Here is a 24,631-nt window from a genome sequence, read left to right as displayed (position 1 = left end):
ATGTGCCAATTTCAAAATTATCAGAATTTTAGAACTGAGGCTAGACGGATTCAAAGATGACTCTAATTTTTGAGTACTCACCCTGTATAGCTATATCAATTTTTGTGAATATATTTTTTCAGTTAATAATTGATTTCTTTTGTAAGAATGACTGATTACCTCCTTGGAATCTGCCGGGAGCGAAAAGCTGGACGTGCTAGAGACCAAGGTGAAACTCTGGATTTATAAGGTTGGCTTTGGGAGGCCTTATTTTTTACAGCAGGACTCGGTTCACTGCTTCACTTCGATAAAAAAGTCTCAAATGGCTCCAAGACAATTTTGACGACTTCATCTGGCTGGACTGTTGGCTTCCAAGCTCCCTGTATCTGTTTATTTTGTTTGGGGTGCAATCAAACGACAAACTAACCGAGCCCATTGCAACACCAAAGACGACCTTATCATTAGATTAAGAAGGAATTCCAGGATTTGCCAAGAGACCAAGTGGTAAATGCCTGTCTCAGCTTTCGTATACTTAGAGACTGTAATTGATGCTGAAGATGAGTTTATTGAGTGAAATAAATCAAAATTCATCGAGCTTCCACATATTTTTTAATTTGATAACGGGTGGGAGACAAAATTCCTTTGGGGGAAAAAACCCCACCCTTTTTGCGGCACAGATAGCTTGCGCATCCAGTATATACTTCACAAGCAAAAACAGTTTCGACATGCCTGTGAACAAATTGAAGATGAAGGCTATGTCCATGGCTTTACACACTTTCATAATAGCACCTCGGAGCGAATTCATATTTGGATTAGAGGTGCAGCAAACATTCTTCTCCCAAACTGTAAAACCCAGGGATTGGAGGTCAAGGCTAGAGGAGGGCCACATAGAGGGAGGCCAGAAGTCAGGCATAATGTTGCTGCAGAAGTTTTGGTTTCTTCTGGCGGTTTGGAGGTGAATTGTATAGCTCCGACATTTTGAACATAGAGAAATGGAATAGCAGCTATCGTTTGGTTGCATCATGAAACCTTGTAATTAAAAATTAAGTGTATTGAATCGTTATTAAATTCTAATGCACGTTTTGTGTCCCCACTCTATATTAAAAATTTCCCATTATTTCCAATCATCGATTTCTAAAATTTTGATTTTTGACCCACTACAAGATGTATAGTATGCACAATACAATTTAAGTTTACTTTTGTATAAATTTCTTCATAAGCTTATTATAGAATTCCAGAAGTTAATATTTGTTTTCTATTAATATATATGTATACCACAGCATTAATGTGGTTTGTTGTTGAAGTTCATTCAAATTATGGTTATGCCTACTGCATAAAATGTGCAAAACTTCATTGCTCTATGATTTCATATTTAGAGAACAACGTGAATAGATTTTCATGATCTACGAATGGCTTGCATCTTTTTTTTTCATTTTCAGGTGGGATGTACTGGTTTCTAAATTTTGAAAGTCCGTTCCCAACTTAAATTTTAAAGACGGGTCCGAATTGAACACAAAATTTAAAAAAATGAATGACGTGATCAGTCTATCATTTAAGTAATTTTTTTTCTATATGCATTGACGAGAAAAAGTTTGGAAAAAAATACTTTTTCGTCAATATTTATGACTTTATCAATATTTTTTACTTTAAACCCTTGAAAATTATTAAGAAAAAAAATAGATCCATAAAATATTTTTCAATTATTTGTCTGTTAAAATCCAGCTCTTTTGGACAGGCTTAATTTCATATATTAGTTTCTCTCTAGCAAGTATGATTATTGTTAATTAATTGCTTCCGAATGGTCATCATTCTATCCTGAAGACGCAATCCATTCCTTGTGGACAGGGATAATTAGAAGGACGTTTGTTTTTCAACAAGACAACGACCCAAAACATACATCCAAGCTTTGCAAAAACTTCGTGGAAAAATAAGAATCTCTCACATCATATCTATTATGCAATCTACTGATTTGAACCCAATAGAGCTTTGTGGGAACACCGAGTCAGAATAGTGTCCCACATGGAGAATGAGTTGTTGAACATTTTTAAGAATGCTTGAAACTTGCCTAATTTGAAAAAGTAACAGCAAAAATGCCAAAAGTCTGTAAAGCAGTTATAGCGGCAAAGGGACGAATTTTTGATGAAGCTAAAATTTAAACAAAAATACTTTGATTTTTTTAATAAATAAATGCTTATACGCATATTTAACCTTAGTTTTTATTTATTTTTAAAGCCTAATTACTTGTGTACCTAATGATAAAGTCATGGTTAGTTAGAAAAATATGTGAAATTCCATTTTTTCCTAACTTTTTCTTACCGGCGTTGGTGACGTCATTTTAAATCTATACTTCTACAATTCTAATATGGTCAATTTGGATTTAAATATGCCAAAATTAAGATTATTGGGAAAATATTTAAGAATTATAAAGATAATTAATGTTTTTATTAGACTTGGGTAAATTACGCTTACCGAAATTTCAAATCCCGATCCCAAATTAAACTTTCGATTTCTTGTCCCAAATTTGATTTATGGGTTTGAATCGGACGCAAAAACCATTCCATAGACCAATCTTGGATGATTGATAATTTTATTATGACCAATTTGGACTTTAATATTGCTAAATTACGATTGTTCACAAAATATTAATTTGTTTTATGATACTTAAAGTTTTTGTAGTCTGATTCAAATGGTATTCCGGGATACCTTTTTCTAGTATTAGTAAAAATGATACCTCTTAGCGGTTTCTTAAATATATTTGGGACGTTTTTTCATGTACAAATAACAGGGATGAGACTGGACTAGAGATATAACGGATCTCCATTTGCTTAGATCTGGGTCAGTTGGGATCTTTAGACATAAATATTAAATATTCTTCTCTAAATGAGAGAGTGAGGGGATAGGGCTGGAGCCTTAATAAAATAGGATACATATTTTGCTTACATTTTACTTACTGATTCTGACAGAATAAATAACTCAATGTTATTAATATTAGAACACAATGATTGTTATAATAATGTTAGATGCGTTGTTAACTTTATTGTACATCGCAACCTATCATTCGAAAAGAAACATTAAAAAAAGGCCCAAAATCACTAAATAGTATCAAATTTTTATTCAATAATAGTTGATACTTTTTCACAGCTGAGTAAGAACTAATTGGACTACAACTAATCAATACTAAGAACATAGATTAAAATTAAAGAGGAAGTAACATTGATATTTGACAACCAAATACAATGTAAATTTTTGTGTTAGTATAGTAACCCCTTGTGGAATAACCAAAGCCACCCTTTTACTTTGCTGACACAAAAATATACAGTGTATTTTGTTGTCAACTGTTGATTTTTTGGCTTCTTATCTCTTAATCAATGTTCTAAACGTAGATTGATTGAATTCGAATTGGCTGACTTACCAAACGGTTGTTGCTCCTGGTTTATATTTCTTTTCTGAGAAATGGTTTAATGATAGCATAACAGTAATGCTGTGCACGATGCAACTGTATAAGTAGATGTTGTTCCAAGCAGTAATCAAGATAAATAGAGATACTATGTTTAAAATATGTAATAAATATTTTTTTAACTAGGATTAAGTAATACTCAAAGAGTTTCCATTTCAGAAAAATCCCTCAGATGTGCTTTAAGATCTATCAAAAGTTTGAGTACCAAAAGCCGTTTCGGATCTTATTGGGATTTAAAAGTTAAAAAAAAATTGAGTAAAAATATAAATTTTGCTTTTTTCAAGACTTGTTCGAGATGTGCGACCCACAGATGACATAGTCGTAATGTTGTGTCTATCCTTATTTAGGACTGAAGACTGCAGTCCCTTTCAGTTCAGTCTCGGACCGGTTCAGTTCAGTCCTAAAGACTTTTAAAGTTATCTCCACAATGACGTCACTCAACTTTATTACTTTATTTTCTTACGATATGACATAAATACTTCCGCACAAGGCGGTATCGAAATTCGATAAAAAAAAACACACACCCTAGATTGCAAACATATACCACGACCTAAAGCAAACATACTGTGCATATTTTTTGGTATATATATATATATGCATCATTCAAAATTTTTTTTACAATGAACAAACATGAGATATTAATTTTTCATGAAACAAAACATGGATGGTTGTATTTATGAAAGAGAACTAAAAAAAAGTATACTTAGACACATACCTATATGCTTACAAAGGCAATGCTTTGTTCTTAAGGGTATCCATGCATACTCAATATATACATATATGTTTACTTTAAAATTACTATAAATCCTTACTCAATTGATATTTCTAACTATATACATAGATGAAAATAGAAATGTTTATAATATGTTATTGTTACTATGCAGTCATTAATAAGCTTAGTTATATATGAATTTATAGATTTGTAAATTATAAGCATTGTTGTTATGTATGTATAAAAATAAATATAATAAGGGACTAGCAACCCTACTATTTGGATAGTTTATTGACTCAGTGAGAGAACAATTTATCTATGGTAACAAAAACTTGAACTGAGATATTTAACTATAAATATTTTTTATTTATTTTGTTCAGCGACGATGATCAAAGCCGAAACAGTTGACCTATAATTAGTATTTACAAATTATAAAAAATATCTTTCGAAGTCAAAATAAAATATATTTTTTTAAATAACATAAAAGTACAAAAAAAAATTTCAAAACAAAATGGAAATAATATATAATTTAACATGTCACACAAAAAAACAAAAAAAGATTAAATAAAATCGGTTGAGGTCATCTTCACATCCCTGACGAAATCACAGAGGTATAGAATTCAAAAGATCAGCGGATGTATCATAAAATCATGCTAGGAGATGTCTATATTTGGTTTTGGATGATAGATAGTGTTGAGATCAGATTGTCTCGTTTTCGTGGAAGAGGTAGGGTGGGGGAGATGGGTTTATATTTATATTTAAAATTCAGTGGAGATTCAGAATTTAGACAAACCTGTCGTATACATTTTACAGGGACTTTATTAGATCTCGGATTTACAAATTTCGCTATCATCATTGACATCAGTAAGTCAATAATTGTCATTTTTTTAAAATAGCTATGCGTCTTATAAATACAAACTTTAAATAAATAATCCAAATCACATTTCGGTGCTTTGTACCTTAGTATCCAAAAGTGCTTGAAAAAACGCTAAGTGATTTTGATAATTTCAAAAGATTTTGGGGTGACTATTTTTGGCATTGCTTTTCGCAAAGACTTGTGCTCTTTGTTTTTTGAAAGTTTGATTTGACCAAATGACAAGCAAATCTTGAAAATGATAGGGGTAGAAACAACCTTGGCCTACAAGTGTGTTAATCAGGACTTGACCAGGTCCATATGAGATTCAACATATTCAATCAATCGACAGTCATTGATTGATTACTTCTTTAAAACATTAGCTCTCTTTCTTATTTATTTATTATCTGGGCGGTTGTAATGATTTGTGTTACAACACTTCTAAAAGTGGTTCAAGCCAACTTTTGAAGTTTCCTCATAATGAAATAAATAAATAATTTACTTAATATTGCAATTTGTGATAAAAATTACAAATTTTATCTTTTGAAATATTTATTATAGGAATTGGAATCATAATTATATAATATTGCAGCATGAATCATCCCTTTTTTTTGCAAAGTTTCCATTCGGCAAAGTTTCTGTTTGGTCGTTATTTCATATGGCAAAGTGGCTTTTGGCAAAAATAAATGATAAATTTATTAAATTCATTAACCAAATTGTACATTTTTGCAGACCAAATATCTTACATTCAGTGCTAAACTATGCTATCCGGTTTGAATTGTATAATAAAGCTTACATTTTAAAGATATCTAACTATTTATTTTCCCAAAGATGATACAGTTTTATGAAAGTGTTGTTGTAAACTAATATCTAGAACATGTTACTATTAAAGTACAATATTTTTATATTGTTGAAAAAAAAGAAAAAAGAAAAAGATGATTAAATGTGAAATTTGTGTTGTTGTTTTTTTCATAATTACTGGTACTTTTTGACAGAATGTATACAAAGTTCTTCAAAAAAATTGTCTATTGATTTGTTCTAAAATTATACACGTATATACGTGTACATGCGTGATTAATTAATCTTGTGTTACAACATTAATGTTGTAACCCGCATTAATGCATAGGAAGAGATCAGTTTGACTATTATAATATTTCATTACTACAAATAGCCGTGAAAGGAACGAATTGAGTACAAATACCACTCCATATCTAGCAAGGACAAAGGTAGTAAATATAATATTGTCAATCCTTTTGACCGTATTCTGTGTCTAAAAGTGACTACCTAGCATATTTCTACCTCTAAGAAGTCCTCACTTAACTCTAGATTTCTCTTACGAGGACACACACTAGTTATTATAGTTTATACTTGGATGTTCTATCTTCAATAATTACAAAATAATGAAAGCATCTTTGCAAAGTAAAAAAAAAAAAAAAAGATTAATATACTAAAAATTTGATTCATAATTATAAGTAAATGCTTACAATTTACAACTCTATACTCTATGTCATCACTGAAAAGAGCTTCATTATGTTTTAAGATTAAGAGATTTTGAAGATGATAAAGAAAACCGATTTGACATGCAAGGTTTTTGGTGTTCTATGCGGCCTAGTAATATGTTTTTTGATCTCAGGATCAATTTTTGATAATCTTCATATTAGTGTCCTGACCAAAAAGCAGCTCTATTAAAAGAATTATTTTCTTTTAAAAAAAAGAAGGTCATATTTTCTATATTTGTTTCGATTTTTTAAAAGCTTGGTCTTGCATAATGGGGTCAAAAGAACGACATTCTTTACGACCATATTTATTACTCAAGGTTTAAAAACTGATAAACAATAGCTGCAATTTAAAATGTTGTCTGGACTAATGATCTTATTGACTCGGATCAAGTCGTGAGTCGATTTCTTAATTTAAAAACAGTCTCAACTTAATATTACTATGGTACTTTGTAAATGAAAAGATGAATGTAAAGGAGAACATTTATTTTCTAAATCAAGGCCCTGGAAATTGAGGACTGGTTATTCCCATAAAGTTCAAATTAACTCAATATACTGACTGTATATTGAGTTAATAATATACGACCAGGGTGTCGTTTTGGACACCTTCATAGTTTTTTAATGAATATAGCATTTAAGTTATTAATAGATTTTTCCATTGATTTAAATGCAAGAAAAGAATAATGTTAGTTCATGAAACTTTTTCTAATAACTACTCAGTCAACACACTTTGGCTATTAAAGGTTAATTAATTCTTAATCCTACAAAAACAATTATAATTTATTTTATTTATAATTACTTAAGGAAATAATTAAATCGGATTGATATGTACACTGCCTATGCTTAAAAAATTGCATTCAAAAATTTTCAAAGTAACATATCCGTTTTAATATTCTAATGTTAACGTAAAACTGACATAAATTTGGCAATTTTATATGAAATATTATAACTAATTATAAATAGTTACTATAATACTTTTTCTAAATATAATGAAAGTTTCTAGATTATGAACAATAGAAGAAAATGCTTTCATGAAAAGGATTTTTTTATAATTAAAGGAAAACATGCCATGAGCAAAAAAGATATTTTATATAAATATGTGAATATCCCATCTGATATTTTTCCCCAAAACAATAGAACACGACAAATTTACCTAATAAAATAATGAAATGCATCAAAGAGTCGCTTGAAATGTATTCAGCGAGAATATGCGGCCATAATTAAAAGTCCAGGGGGTCACATATGAATTGTAGGGTAGTAACTTTGTTTCCTCCGTTTTTTTTTTTTTTTTTTTGATCTAGTATGATTTGACAATTTTGGCCCTTTGTTCAGGAGTTCCAACCACCTGGAATATTAAAAAACCTTCAGGGATTTTTTTTTGCCAACCAAGGAATCAATTTGTCTTGAAGGACTTTAATATACTCTGATGAAGGATTTTTGTAATAGTGATTATCCTTTAAGTATAATTTATCTCCTCTAAACTTATTACGACTATTATAATCTGGGTCAACATCAACATTTTTGTCTTCTAAAAAATGATAACTCTTCCATCTGGAACAGATTGAAGGTCATTAAAAAGTTATTTGCAAATTGGAAAATGGGTATTTTTCATGCTTTTTGTAAAATAGGCCTCTTTAACATTACCAAAAACTTACCCCAAAGTTTTGCAACAGCTGTACTCATTGGACTGCAAGAGACTCCTAGATCCTTAGCATAATTTTGCATTGATTTGATTGGGGTTCCCTTTTTGCAGGTTTGATGAATTTTTACTTAACTAATACCCACCCACACGTATTAATGTTGTGATTTTAAGTCTTGCTTCCCGCTCTGATTACATTTTTCTCATATTAAAAAAATGTATATTTATATACAGTTGATATTTTATAGAAATAATACATATTCTTAACTTTTGTCAGTCATTTGTTCTCATAAATGAGAAACTCTATTGTATAGTATTTTAATATAGGTCTGTGAGTTACATAAAACATATAAAAACCATTATATACTTTTTTGGATCGAATAGCCATATAAAACAAAATTACATACATTTATTAGAATATACAAACTAATTACGTGTGTTCTTTATTGCCATTTTATATACCGGATGTTCACAAATATACAATAACCATTTTTAAATTTAATGTAGCTCGTAACTTATTAAGGCTATTGGAAATATTCCTTCTAAATGTGATTGCCTTATGCTTAAGTTAAATGCTCAAAAATATGTGTTTAGATTGATTCAAAAAATAATTTTGCGGATTTTGGCAGGCAACATGTTAATGGATGTCTCCTGGGCTTAGGGTCTACCGCAATACCTTCTACAGAGCCATGGACATTTACAACGACACTGGATGTTATATCAAACGTACTACAAGAGTAAGACGGCTCAAATCTGTTCTTTCTTATAGGTTGGTACAAAAACAAAGTGGAGGAGAACTCATGAGCTTTAGTAGTGGGACGGGACCCGGACCCAAGATGAGACGATTTAAATTTTTTTTTTTATTGTTATTGCAGAGTCTCTTATTAACGCAATCTATCTTGATAAAGTAGTCTTAAAAAAATGTACCGCATATTTATAGACATCCGGTACAAATATATATTTTTAAATATTGTACATTTTTTAATAAACAATATAGTTTCTTGTTTTTAGGTTTATTTGTTTACGACTCTACAGGCACCATTTTTTCATGAGGATAATAAAATGAAGAATGTTGGCACAGTTTTAGGTCTCCATAACCATTGACCATAAAAAATGGCATTTTAGAATAAAAATAGAATTATTCATTCATGTATATAAAAGACTGAATGGCTATTATGAATTTCTGTCAAAATTTATTCGGTCATAAAAAGGAGACTATGATTCACAGAATAATACTAAACATTCCTGACTCCTATTTATATTATCTCAAGCATAAAAACAAATATTTATTTATTCACCACGTGTTTAAATTATTACAATATAATATTACAAATAAGACTGTTATTTTTCCAATAGATGGCTTTCATAAAGTGTATCTCGTATTGTATATATGTACATGCGATCAATTTACGTTAGATGATGCTTAAAAGATATGATTTATTACTACAAAAGTTCTTAGACAGCTTTGTAATTATTTGAGCGCGTGTCAAAGATCGACACCAGGAATATTAAAATACGCCATATTTTACAGTTTTTTTTCTATAAAGGCGAACACGCGAGATAAGAGGCTGAAATAGTGAATGGTGTTTATTGTCCTGATACTATAACACCCAATCACGTGCCAGTTTGGGTTCGTCGATTCGTTTTGGTAATTTTGATGTCAAAGATGGAGAAACACTGTTTTGATTGCCAAGGAAATAAACATTAATTGAAAAAAATATATCCATCAAAATAATTGACTTCTTCTTACTACACCTATTATAATCGCTGTCAAATTAAAATTGTGAGAAAATCTGGAAATCTGTTCTCAATTCTCTGAAACTATAGATTTTGTGATTCTTATTTTTTGTGTCTCCGAATTATTAAAAAAAAAAATAACAGTTTTAACTATTGTCAAAAAAATAAAACATATAAACTAGCAGTTTTTGTATATTAACGGCTCAAAAGTTTTTGAGTTGGAAATACTTAAATGGTTTATTAATTGGTGTATCATAAAATACTAATTATAAATGTATAATTAGTAGAAAGAAATCACAGAATCGGCGTAGCTCAATGAACAACGCTCTCGGGGGATACTATTTTCTTAAATTCAATGAGCATAGGTTCGCGTCCCAGCCATTCCTAGAAAAATAAATATACATTATGTATATGGATTTCACAAAAGATTCCTACGTTCCTACATTTACTTATTTTTTATCAGTGCAATTACATCTGATCACTTAAAGAAACATTAAAAAAATGACATGTTTTATTAAGATATTATTTCATATGAATTACGTTAATACTTCTTATGGAGAACTCCTTTTCATCAAATTAACCCTTGGGATTTAAAATTAAAAAGTATATTAAATATTGAAACAGAAATCTGAACTTTCCGTTGGTGAACAATCTTTTTACGTAGTTAAGGCACTGGGGTAAATCGTTACCCTTAATATTAATCGAATTTTATTACATCATAAATCGTCTACATAGGCTCAAAATTACGCTATTTAAACATGTTATATTTTTCTAAGAATTTCATTTATTTTAAACTTGTAAATATTAATTTAAGCCCATAAAATTTTCTAAAAATTAATAATAAAAATAAGATATGATTTGTCACTATTATAGTTAACATTTCATAATTTTAGTACAATTTACTCACTAAGTTTGTTGAACTTGAGTAGGCTGTATAAAATATTATATTAATAAGAATACGTATTCCTTAAATTAAAAAAAAAAAAAAGTGCGGCTTAAAGACATACAAATTAATCATATTTACCAAACCTTGATGAATAATTGCAATTTTTTTGCAAAAATCAAAGAGTTGTATTTATTCGGAAGGATGTTTCAGAAGCATACCAAAATTTAAGGTGATAAAATGTATTTTAAACAGATTTGAAGCAATTTTATAAAATTTGTCTTACAAGAAATCTCAGTTCACTAACAAAAGACCTTAACTTGTAGCTTTAACCGATTTTGGGCGAGACAGAAAAATTACCTACACATTTCAACAACTCTTTCTAATAAAATCATAATTTTTAATACAAAATTGAACAATATGTCTCAAAATTTGTATACCTATTCAATACTCCTGTTGTAGTAAGGAAAATAAAAATACTTTAAAAAATTGTTGCACAAGTTAGATAAAATTTGATTAAACTATTTCTATGGAAATAAAAATTTTTAAATAAAAAATTGATCTATAAGTCTCAAATTTTGTATAGATATTCTCTGACTATTTTAATATAAAATTTGACAAAATAAAATAAAAATATTGTCAAAAAGGAAAGTAAAAGTCTCAATTCTTGTTGAGGGTACTATGTTTTCTAATTAAATCCCTGTAATAACGCTACAACTATCTATTTTTAACATACTGTATATCTTAAAAAACATAAAAAGGATATAATTTAGATCATTATGATCCATTAGGAAATAAAAAGAATTAAAAAAATATAAATAAATTAATAAATTTTATATATAAACTACTTTGAATATTGATGTGCTTAAATACACCATCAGCACTAATGATAGCTTAAAAACGACTGCAAATGCTCAATTATAACCAACAATGTTCCTTATTTAATTTTTGAATTACTTGTCCCTTTTCAGTATAATTTAAGAGGTCTGAAAAAATAAATTTTTGGCAAATATATCCTTTCCCCATTGTGTTTAGTCAAAAATAACTCAATATTGTTAAAAACCCATTTAAAGAGGAAAATCTTTTACATCAAGCAATTTGAACCAAGTCTTGGATAACGATTGAGCAAATCATTAAATTATAATTAATTTCCGGCAAACAATCTATTTATGTATAATATAAACTTTGCTTTTTCATTGTGCGTGCACCAATAATTAGCATAAGGAATCCTTAATAAGTATAAAAAAAATTTGCTACTTAAAAAATTTATATAAACTAGTCGTGGTTTCAAAATAATACTCGAACTAGAAAAAAAAAAGAGTCTGTTAAAGTCGACAATTTTCTCAAAATGACTCCAACTCGCCCTAAATATTTTAAAAAGCTCGACTCAACTCGAATGATCAAAACTCGAAGTATTCGCGTATTCATCTAATCTTTGGTCTTATTAATGAAGCAAAGTTTATTTGTATGTATATATGAGTGTCTGAAAAAATGTAACAATTTGTCAAAAATGAACTAACTATAGCATATGTTTTGTATGGAGCAATAAAACATCGTGTTTTTGGAAGTGAGCGCTCCAGTGACTAAAGTACTCATCAGTCATCACATCACATTAAAATTTAACACTAAACTATTAATATTATTCTTTCACTCTGGAATACATTTAAATTGATAAAAGTATTGAATAGTTACGTGTGTGTATTTTAGAAAAATGGAAAGTAAAATTGAGGATTTCTTGAGAAGTTATCTTTCATACCATTAAAGCAAAATTTGTATTTTAATTACTCCGGGAAGTGCCGAGTAATATCCCTAGTTCATTATAAATTTTATTGCCATATTATTAAGGAGATTTTTTCTTTTGTCTAATTGGCGCACTTTGTACATTTACTTAATTGATTTTACAAAAAATAAAATATTGCCTTCATTTTTAGCTTTCATAATATGCTGTTATAGATCAGGGGTCTCCAAAGTAAGACACATTTACCAAAACGAAAAAATATAACTGGTAATTATCTGGTTGAGATGTTAATAATTATACAATATACACATATGGCAGCTTAAATGAATTAATTTCAATATTTTTTTTAGTTCGTTCTTACACTTTAATACCGAAGCAGTTACTTAAAGTATATGCATTAAATAATCATTATTTATGTTTAACCTTAAAGCTTTAGGGTAAGATTACATATCACTGTTACTAAAATTTACAAGAAATAAGGATATAAATCTGATAAAATCAATACTGTCGGCATTCACAAAAACACTAAGATCATTCATGAAAATACTAAAAGCCAGCCTCAAATTTAAATTTTATATTGTCTTAAAATCCTTTTTAACGCCTTTAAATGTCGTTTTGAAGTTGACAGAAGTTACTTAATTTCTTTTCTGGCCAAAGTCCACGAATTATTCCTAAGAGACGGAACTTTAATAAAAAGTGCAGCATATCTTGCTGCTGCAGCAATACCAATTTTTCTCAGCTCCTGAGGATGTAACAAATCATTATTTGTTATTCTCGTTGCTATTAAGGCTTTATAGTTTAGTAAAGCGAAATCCAATGCTTTGATTTCCGATGATACTCCTTTATTCCTTTTGGAAATCCCGAACAAACCCATATCTTTGTCAAAGTTAGTGTTAGCAAGTTCTAATCCTTTTATATGAACCTTTACTAAGGACTTCAAAATACCTACAGTGGAACAATCTACAAAGGCATGTAGATTGTCATTAAAAAGTTTACCACAATCCTTGCATAAGATAAAAAATGTTAATTAATCTAGCAGAGATTTGAAATTTAGCAGTATACTTTCTCCCATTCCTTTCATGCTTTATTCCTCTCAGATAATTTAGTATCCCCTTTCTTCAATTTTTCAGAACCCTTAACAGCTTGATATGATCATCAACAATTTTTTTTTCCTTAATTTGATAATTAATTAAATTTATATTTTTTTGTGATTATATACAGGATCGTGCACAAATATTTATACAAAGTTTGATCTCATTTCTATCCTGAGCCAATGTATTGTGAGGATTTTTTAAAATTAATTATGACCTGTATGGGCCTCAACCACTGCCTCAATACTCCTACAGAGTAAATATTTTACTTCAAAAAGAAAAAATATTAATCTTGCATAAACGGTGCCAGAGTCGATGATATTGATTTTACAGTGAAATCCTGGTTTTTTCATTATTAGATCTTCTAAATATTCACTATTTTGAATATATAAAAAAGTTTCCATTATCCTGTCAAGGTTTTTTTAACTAGATATACTGAATAAAAAGATTTCAAAACTGTATTAGGCCGTGTGGTATCACATGAAACCGTTCGTATTATTAACAATTTATATTTTTTCAACTCTTACATGTCAATATTTGTATTTAAATTAATTTTTGATATAAAACGATCCGAACCATTTGACTTCATCAAGATAAAATTTACAGATTTTCCAAACTAGTCATTCGAAGTCTGTTCCTCTAAGGGCGCATTTGCCCGTAGAGTATTTATTCAAATAGTTGATAATGGATATCAAAGGATTGATATGATTTTACGATCTGAACAAGACTGGATCGCTATGGATGAAGTAAACACATAAGAAACAAATATTATATAAAATTGTACATAATACGTTGAAAATAACTGTAATCGACTACTCTTGATAAATATCAGAGGCACGAACCGAACCTTGGATGATTATAAAGCTTTATCAGTGGTTTTATAATATTGGATGAATAATTTATTGGTCGAAGGAACTTGTATATCAAATAAATGACTCTATCAAATAACACTTACAATACTTGTAAAATGATCTACTTTATGCCTATTATTGATTTGTTCTACTAATGTAGCTTGAAGCCTTAAGCCCATTTGCATTTTCTCTATTTTCATGTTTTTTTTCTGCTACTATTTTAACATAAGTGTATAGTTATTTGAATGAAAAAAAAACATGGTGAAAATAAGAATTAAAAGAAGATACAATTTAAAATTTCATAAACGGTCCATAGTCGGTACCAATTACTCCGATCTGGACTATTCAAACCTATTTGAAATTCTTGAATAACAAACAAATCAGACAGTTTCAAGCATATTTGATTTTTGAGTTATTCCTATTCATATAATTTAAAAATTCCAAATTACTACAAGACTACTGGATAAAAGATATTGTTTCACCATCTCAGCCATGGATTAAGATTTGAATAATTGTCATTACTTAGCTAGTTTACCTTTTTGCTTCAAGTTTATCAAAGCTGGAATACAATGGTAAAAATTCAACTTAAAACATATATAACTAAGAAAAAGTAGGATTTCCTTTATTATTATCCAAGGTAAAAAAGTATCAAGACGAAAAAGTCGCTAGGTACAAGATAAAAACTGGAAAAGGTGAAAATGTCAGAAGACAAAAGTTCTACAAGGCAAACAATGTCTCACGGCAAAAAAGTTACTAGACAAAAGCGTGGCAAAGGGAATACGTACAAGGTGGAGACGTTCAATGCAAAAATGTTCAAGGCGAATAATCCTTACACGCTCGTCAACTAACTAAAAATCAGTTGCAAATAGAAATTTATTTTATTATTGACCCAACCTCTTGTATGAGCAGGAATACCTTTGCCATGATGCACTTATACGGAATCTGGATTAAAGTTTGTATCCATAATAGTGCAATCTAGATACAATTTCTTGAAATAATTTCTTATTATACAAATAATTATTTCCTAAAATGTCTACCCTTATTTGATTAATAATTAACTGTCCTTTTGATATAGTAAAATGGTTGGACTAAGATATTATCAATTCAATGAAAATATATTTTTTCCCTCGTCTAATAGTTCGAACTCGAAAGTAATAACTCGAACCCAACTTTATTATTAAGTCATAAATGACTTTTGACAAATGTAGTTGCAGTTAAAGGATTAAAAAAATTAACTCAGTTTTATACAAAAATATTTATCTGCGATAAGAATTTGTGCATAGTATTTTGATTTGATACTAGCTGAAATAGCAGTTTGTGTGAGAAGATTAGATAAAACATATGTAAGAATGGCTTATTCTGAGAAATATAAAACTTAAAATGATCATGTTGCGGGATATGATATTTTTTTTCTTTATTATTTAATTAATTGAAGTGAATACATCTAGGAATGTAATGTTTTAATTATAATTTAATCGTAATTAATCATTCAGTAATATATACTTGCAGTATAGGTACATTTAAAAAATAATCAGATATAATATGTACAGAGTGCTTCAGCATTAGAGTCTCATTTACTTTGACCGTATTAAATTAAAAGTATTGTTAATAGATACATCGACACTCAAGTCATGAATATTACGATAACTATTTGTCAGAACAAATATTGCAATGTAAGAATGGTACAAAGACAAAACTTTTTTAGCTCCCCTTCACGTGATCTTAACCGTATAACACTAGAAGCCTGTAAGCAAGGCTTGAAATGGAGTAGAAGAACTGAAAAGTTAATACAATGATATCACATGTATTCAAAAGGCATTTGTAGACCCTTTGCATTATTGATGTCTTGAAACAACGAAACAAAAATAAATTTAATTTATTTTTTGTTAGATTGTAACATTAATTCAAAAGGATATAATATTTATTTTATGAATATTAATTATACTTGATTTGTGGGTACACAATATTCTTTTTTTTTTTTTGATAAATTAATATAATTATATACTTCAAAACTTTTTTGTTTAATATTGCAGAAATAATGGTGTGCAATATAAACTCATAAAAGATAAAATACAATTTATTTAGGTATTGATTATGTTTTCATTTATGTAGCAAATAACTTACATATTGAAGATAAATTTACTTTGAAACTTAAAATATGTGCGTCATATAATCAAGAATATTTATGAAAAATTTATCAGATTATATTATTTTTGGATTTTTTTAAAAATGGTAGTAATAATATTAATTAATTATCATTTTCTGTTAAAAAATAAATATTTATATTTAAGTGAATAATACTTCCTTTTCATCAATATTGACAACCCTAATTTTATATAAAGCCCAAGGTACATAAGTATGGATATTAAAAAAATTCAATCAAAGCGATGAAAGAAAGAAAACATTACTTTGATCTCAAAAAAAAAAATGATTTTCCATTCCTTTGAGAAAGGAAATTATTAGAACTTAATATACATTTGATTTTTGTCAAGAATGAGTAATACCTTTATCAATTTTTTTAAATCCACTATTTTTTACTAATCTATTTACAAATGATAATAGTTTACAAAATTTTGTACTTGGGTTGAAATGGTGGGTTCCTGATTGTTTTTAATTTGAGACACTTTACAATAACTATTATTTTACTTTCAAAAAGTCTTGACAGCTTAATAAATGTACTACAATATTATCATAACTTTTATTTTTTTAATTTTCTCTTTCTTTAACTATGTAGTAATATGTATTCACCCTACGACAAACTATGATTTTTGTTATTGTGATGAAAAATGAGGAATTTATTAGTATATTTTTCATCTTTTTTGTACTAAGAAAACTATTTCTCCGATTCAGAAAAATATATGTAAATTATGAAAATATTTTTTAATCCAAAAACTTGTACCTATAAACTATATTTTATATTTTTCTTTTATTTAGATATTTCAAGTTGAAAAATATCACTTAATCATGCAAATGTTAACAAAAAAGTAATATATAAAACTCTCTCTATATCTGCAAAACCAAAAGTTTTGGATTATAAAAGTCATATTTATTTGCTAAGGGGAAATAGGAACCAAAATTTTTAATGACTAGTGTTATTACTTTGTAGTAATACAATATAAAAATCATTTGCAAAAAAATATATGTGAAATAAAGGTTGAAGGAAATAAATTTTTAGTTGTACAAAATAAACTTTTTTTATTGGAAAATATCTAAAACAAAAGACATATATTTAATTTAACACAGTAAATAAGAATTTTATTATAAATTCACCTGTCATTGCATATAATTTTCATCTAAATAATTAGTTGATACATATTTTTTGCAAATTCTCGATACAAAGCTATTTATAAAAGTATTTTGTACGCTCAAAAGTGAAATGTTACAAGTTATTATATGTCAAAAATGATATTTTGAGCTCCCATTGTAAAATTATTAACTTTTTTTTTTTTGACAAGTCATGTAAAGAAATGTCCAATCAAAGGCTTTTTAAAACCCGGTTATAAATATCTACTTTAATCAGCAAGCTTTTTGACCTACAATTAGTAGTTGTAGAACTATAATTTCCTTTGGCATAAAAACCATTAAAAAAATTCCCACTTTCAGTTGCTATTTCGTCAAAATTTAATTTAACAAATATTATAAAATCTACAATTTTGTTAATATAGTTTCTAAGTAGGTTTGATTGTTGTCGTAATCACATTTATCTAATCTATAATAGAAATAACCCATAAATCCTCCCCACAAAGTATAGCAAAAAAGAAAGCTGATCAAAGAATAAACCTGTTGCATATTTGCCTAATATTAATAACCATTCTTACCTCTTGGACTTTCAAATACTATTTCTTCCCCTTTAATATATCATATTGCAATTCAGTTAGATATAAAGTTTATAACATACACACTATATTTTCACGAATTTATTTTATAATATTTTTGGTCATATATTAAAAAAATATATATATTTAAGTGAGGTTCTGTTCGATTCGAATAACACACCGTAACTAACATTGAAATGAATACATGTAGTGAAAAAATGAGAGATTGGTGTTATTCCTGTTGTTATTTATACACACATGGGGAGGATAGGGGGAGAAAGCCTTTCCTCTCTCCGTTCCCAAACTCTATCTTCGAGGGTTTGCGAACCAAGTATCATCTCATACCCCCTGACGTCAGAGGACGCTCCTATTTGCTTACCTTTCTCTGTGAATTTGATAAAGTAATAATAATAGTAACGATATTAGAGAAATAACAAAATATATAGTATTCAATGTTTGTATTATATTGGGGATATAAGTATTCGTTCTCACTAGGTTGTTATAATGAGTTATTTATGCTACGTAATTTGAGCTCAATATGTTTATATGTAAATAAAGGAATAACTATACACAATGCTCTTGTGCATAGAATGATTCAACTTTTTGTTATTTAAAAAAGAAAAAAAACATATGTTTTGCAAATAAGTAAGTAATCGCAAGGAAATCCTTTGAAAGCTTAGTTTCCCCTCTAAAATGTTAATCTTTCTTTAATAAAAAATATTTTACTCGTAATAATGATTTTTACAAAGTTTACGGAATTTTTTTCTTAACACTTCATTGAAACTATTTAAGCATACAGTAAGTATTTTATAACCAAATCAAAGATATAGGAAGAGCATCACAAAATAATTAGTATTCAAACATTTTTTGACGCGGGAACTATGTCGTTAGAGATTGCCAAAAACTCCAAAAATATAACGTATCTAATTTCCATGATAAACAGGAAAACGATTATAATAATAATGTTATTTATATTTTGTATCGTTTTTTTAACTTCTTCATCCCTTTTGCACTCGTAAATAAAATGCTAAAAATACTAATTGAGAAAATATGTATTTTAAAATAATTTTAACAAGATAAGTTTGGGGTCCAACAACATTTAATTTGTTATTCGTAGTGTAAAAACATTACATTTTTATTCTTAATAAAAACATCTCTGAAATCTTCATTATTTTATGCAAATACATTATTAGTCAGTCTTCACATTGACAGAAAAAAATAAATCATATGAAAAAAAAAAAAAAAAGCAACAAAGTTAATTAAATCCACTACGTCTAGATTAAAAAAGGCTAAATATAGGAATAGTGCCTAGACATTGGATTACCAGGATTAATATAGAATTGCATATATTCTTAACAACAATTTAATATATAGGAGGAAGCAAGCATTTTAATAAATCTCAGGCTGGATAATATCCCAGTTTACGGACAGAGGTTTAAAAGACAATTTGCCTTTTTGAGGTATAAAAAAATTTAAAAAAAAACATTAGTTGACTACCCCCACTTGCAGTAGTCCGGGTTTAAACCCTTTGGAGTTTTCCTTTAGCTACAAATTTGTAAAATAATGCATGTAGATTTTGACACCCAAACATTGAAGCCATGAAGAAAACAGTAAATCAAAAATGTCCGAGGCTTTTATCAAGGATACATGCAATTATTTTCAAATATTGGAGGGTGGTTGTGGACTTAATGGGAGGTATATTCAGTCAAACAACCCTTTTATCCTATATTAAAGTTATCAATCTCAATTATAAATTTACCTTCAACTTCTTCTTACTCATGATGAAGTCAGAGTGTAATTGCTGTTCGTTCCATCTGGTACATAATTAATGAATTGAATTAGGACTCGTGCATATTTTTAGATTAGACTGAATTAGAATGTAAGGTTATAAATAATCTGGTACTATATTCTAAATTGAATATACATATTTAATAGTACAAAGGAAATAGAAAAAACTGGGAATAACAATAACTTTTTTGTTTCTTACTTCACACCTTAAGTGGACGGGATAACTACATTCCCCAAAGCTATAGATATCTCAATTTAATTCGTCAACCGGTGTAACATAGACCCTTAATTCTGCGATATATTTCATCTATTAATTAGAAGCCAAAACAAGACCCTAAAATAGTCTCTTGAAATAACAGCACTAATTAAAAAAGTGTCATTAAAAAAGCCAATCTTCTTAAGGGCATCTATGAAGAGTTAGATTTATCTCCCCAAAGTTTTTATTCAGTTATGTCTTACCGTCTTACATTTCCCAGAATATTGCGCTCTGACCATACACGAATTCCAATTTTGTTGTATCTATACACAGTTTTTTTATAGCTATGGTAAAATATAAGATAATTATTGAAATAGCAGATAAAATCTCAGATAGTAATTTTATGGTGGGAGGTCCTCCTGTATTAAGTAAACACCTTAAACATCACACTATAACGACTATAGGGGTAATGGTAGTTATATCTTTGTTTAATACAATTGTGAGTTTCTGAAAAAGAGTATATGATTCCTGCTACTAGGAATATTAAGGATGAAGTAAATCCGTGGGGAACAAAATTGATCCAATGTAGTTCTAGATATTTCTGTGGGAGAGAGGGAAAATATCCTAGCAGAGGCAATTGACAATTCTTCTTCTTAAAGTATTCACTCAACCAACACAAAATTCACCAATCTATGCACAATAAATCGATTTTATAAAAGTAAAAAAATCGATTTAGATTTAATTAAAGATGCATAAAAACGAAAATCTGTTGTATTTTTTAGTTCTCCCATTTCTTTGGAGTTGGAAAACTGTAGAGGGATTTTCTTTCCTGAAGCTATATGCATTATTATTTAATTCCTGAAGAGTAAGTTTCTTTTTCTACGAGCTTATAATTTATTGCAGAATGAAGGATATAAAAGAAGGGAAGGGTTGGAGTTACGCAAAAATACATTTAATTATGGCAATTTGGATGAATCTTTAGTTCTGAGCAATCGGGTTTATGGATCTGCATCTACTCGCCGTTCCAACAAACTCATATTTTTCCATTTGGATATATACACTAGCTACACGTCTTCTGATCTTCAAATTTATATTTGGTCGAGAGATATATTCTCTTTGTACCTCACCCGGTAGATCTCATCTCCTTTAATTTCAATAAGATTATAAAAAGATAATGTATTATATTCTGCTATTACATATAAATAATTGTTGGCAAATGTTAAGTGATGATATTTGTATAAAATATAAATTAGTGACCTCATAATTTCTTAAAACTTCCATTGAATTATTTAAATATCTTAACAATTCTTACACTTATTTAGTGGGGACTCCTCTTTTAGACAACTTAACAACTTCTCATCATATTTGAATATTACTCTTGCGAAGATCTAGGACACAAATAAATTAATTACAGATAATAAATAAATATCTGCAAACGAGCTAATTATAAGTTATATAACTGACAAAAGTTAAAATGTAACGAAATAATAATAAGATTTTTTTTGAATTGATTGAAAAAATAATAAAAATAGAACATTAATGATAGTTGTCAAACTTTCAATTTCCTATGTATGAGTTCTCCGTTATTTTATTTTTAACCTTATTTTTGGACATGCAAATGATATTTCGTTATTGTGATTGTTATCAGGCAAGTAAAAGTTTCAAAATATTTCCTATTATTAGTTATAAAACTATTATTGCTATTTATTACAAACTATTCCAAGCAAAATAAAAGTAGGGCTGCTATAGAAAATTTGATATATCCGAGTATCATTTAAATATTTACTAAAATATGTACATATCTTTAGAGAGAATGGTCAAAAGTACAACGCAAAAGAGGCTTATACTAACCATTATATATAATATATGTTAGCCATATATTATATGGAACTCAATATTTATTATATTGAGGATAAATGACAAATTAGGATTTTATTGTTCGTTAGGTTTTTTACAAGTTTATTTATGTTTAGTAAATTATATTCATTTATATATTATTGATTTATTTGTTAAATTGATGGTTTATTTTTTTATACTTAAAATTATGAAAATGCGACTATGCCCTTATTTAACAAAAATATCTATATTGCAAATTTAAAAAAAATAATTGTTGCGAAAAAAATGATTGATTTTCATTGAATTTTTCAGTTTAACTTTTAATTTTCTTACAGAATATTTAATAAATAAGGAGTTGTAAAATTGCATGAGAATATTGAAAAGTTAAATATAAGTAATTCAATTTTTTGACTAATTGTAACAACTAATTATTCCTTTAGATGTAGAAAGATTTATTCCAATTTAAATATTTTTCATATCCACTGCATTTTATTTATATTTATTGATTGGATATAAATAATCTAATCAACTTATTCAAATTAATTTTTGCACTTTTCCAGCTTCTAAAATATTCATTACTACTTACAATTAGTCAAATAATAGACTTAATCATATCTAATTTTGAAATATCTTCAGGAACCTTACATTGCACATTTAAATTGATAAACTGAAAAAATTAATCAAAATCTACCTTACTTAATGAAAAATCGTTTTAAGTTGTAAAATAAAGGTTTACTATTTAGTTTTTTTTTCACTGTTATAACTGAAAACAATTGAAAAAATATGTAAAAAATATAAGCTTCCATATATGAGCCTTCATTTTACAGGATTTTTGTATGACTAGACACATTTTATAAGAGCTGTTTTCTAGATAGGTGAATAAATATTTTATTTTCCAAATGTTAAAAGGTTTTTGTTGTATATTGGCATATGCAATACCTGTAAATAAACATGTTGAATGCACCTACATTTAAATCCCATTCAAGATAATCTTATGTATCAGTTTTTCATGTTACCTATGTGATATACATAGAATGTACAGTTGAATATAAACCATTCATATTCATTAAAAATATATTGAAGACTATTTTATGGCGCAGTCGCTGATATAAGAAGAAAAGACCTAGCATCGAGACACAATCGGCACTGAAGACTCCTAGGCTAAGAAAAATATTAATGGAGTACTATTTATGTCACCTTTCGGAAGAAAGGTGCGACGGTTTACGTAGATGTCGCTCCAAGCACTAAAGAAAGAAACCCAACTTCACTGTTTCAAGTCTCTTTTCAACTCTTTTTTGCCACTTTTGGCCCCCTGATGCCAACAACCACGAATACACACACCTTTCGGGTGCATGTTGAGGAAAATACCTGCAGGGGTAGTTATCTAAACTCTGAGGTCCTCCAAGCCACTGACAGCTAGCTGGGATGCCATTACAAAGTACAACATCAACAGCAAGTGCTCGGTATTCCTCTGCCGCTAAGACAGTTACATTAATGATTAATACAGCTTAATGACACATCTATTTATAGTTTTAATTTTGTTGAAATTCTATTGTTAATTAATAAATTATATCTTGTTGAAATTCAAATTCAAAGTGGGGAGATGTTAATGTACCAATCGGTATATAATCAATGGATCTTTTAATATAAAAAAATGTTTTAATATGATAATTCAGTGATGCTAATGTATTGTTTCATCAAAAAATTGCTGAAACAACGGTTTTTTTGAAATGTTACAAATCTAATTTCAGAGGTGTTCATCTTTTATGTAAATGAACTTGAGTAAAAACAGTCATTCATTTACTTAGAATAAAAAAATATATAAATTTACAACTCAAAAATCCCGATCTAAAAAAAAATAAAAATCAGATATCTTCGATTTTGACCAATTTTCAAACAGACAAAAAAATTTTGTTTTCAAATTAACAAAGATTTTAATTTGAAAAAATCAAATTGTTTTGACCAATCATTTGGTAGTGTTAAAACATAAGCTTTTCCTTTTTCATATTTCTACAGAACAATTAATAAAAAACTTTATACAACATCCCCTAATCCTTAGGACAACTTCAACAGCTAAGAAAGTACGCAAATATTTATCGTTATCTCGAAACCTCTATTTACACCATTTCAATAAGCGTAGAATTTCCTTCAAAATGAGTTCTAGTTCATTCCACATGGGCGCCATTTGTGGTAACTGCAACTCTGAGACACTGCACTTCGTTCAAGGGAATGTCATCGATGCCCCAACCCAGCACCCAGTCTTTGTGGCTGTTGTAAGCCAGCTCCATGACGAAAATATTCTCGTCAGTCCAAATGATTCCAACATACGTACAATAATACAATAATTTTAGAAACACCTTCGACCAGGTCAGCCTCTTGACCATTGTGGTCTACCTGAGAAGCTGCCACTTTTGTAGACGAAACAGTTTCTTCCTCAGTTCCTCCTTTACGACCCCAGACATGGTTTCTCGAGATATACCAATCTCATGAGCCATCTTTTTCATGGAACGCTTCTTTTTGCAGTTTATCTTCGACATCGTTGCCTTGATCAACCTGGGTG

The 24,631-nt window shown here is 28.5% G+C and overlaps 1 protein-coding gene across 1 annotated transcript in view; it reads right to left on the bottom strand.

The window, feature by feature from the left end:
• Elk (Eag-like K[+] channel) overlaps positions 1-18,439 on the bottom strand; it is a 136,892-nt gene extending 118,453 nt beyond the window's left edge. Inside the window, exon 1 of the mRNA XM_040709401.2 lies at positions 18,255-18,439. The gene's annotated coding sequence lies outside the window, so the exon portion shown is untranslated. The remainder of the gene's footprint in view (positions 1-18,254) is intronic.
• Between the last annotated feature and the right edge of the window lie 6,192 nt (positions 18,440-24,631).

The sequence above is a fragment of the Lepeophtheirus salmonis genome, chromosome 3, assembly GCF_016086655.4.
Source record: "Lepeophtheirus salmonis chromosome 3, UVic_Lsal_1.4, whole genome shotgun sequence".
Classification (NCBI taxonomy): Eukaryota; Metazoa; Arthropoda; class Copepoda; order Siphonostomatoida; family Caligidae; genus Lepeophtheirus; species Lepeophtheirus salmonis.
Note: the sequence above shows the minus strand (reverse complement) of the source record. Positions and strands in the feature narration are given on the sequence as shown.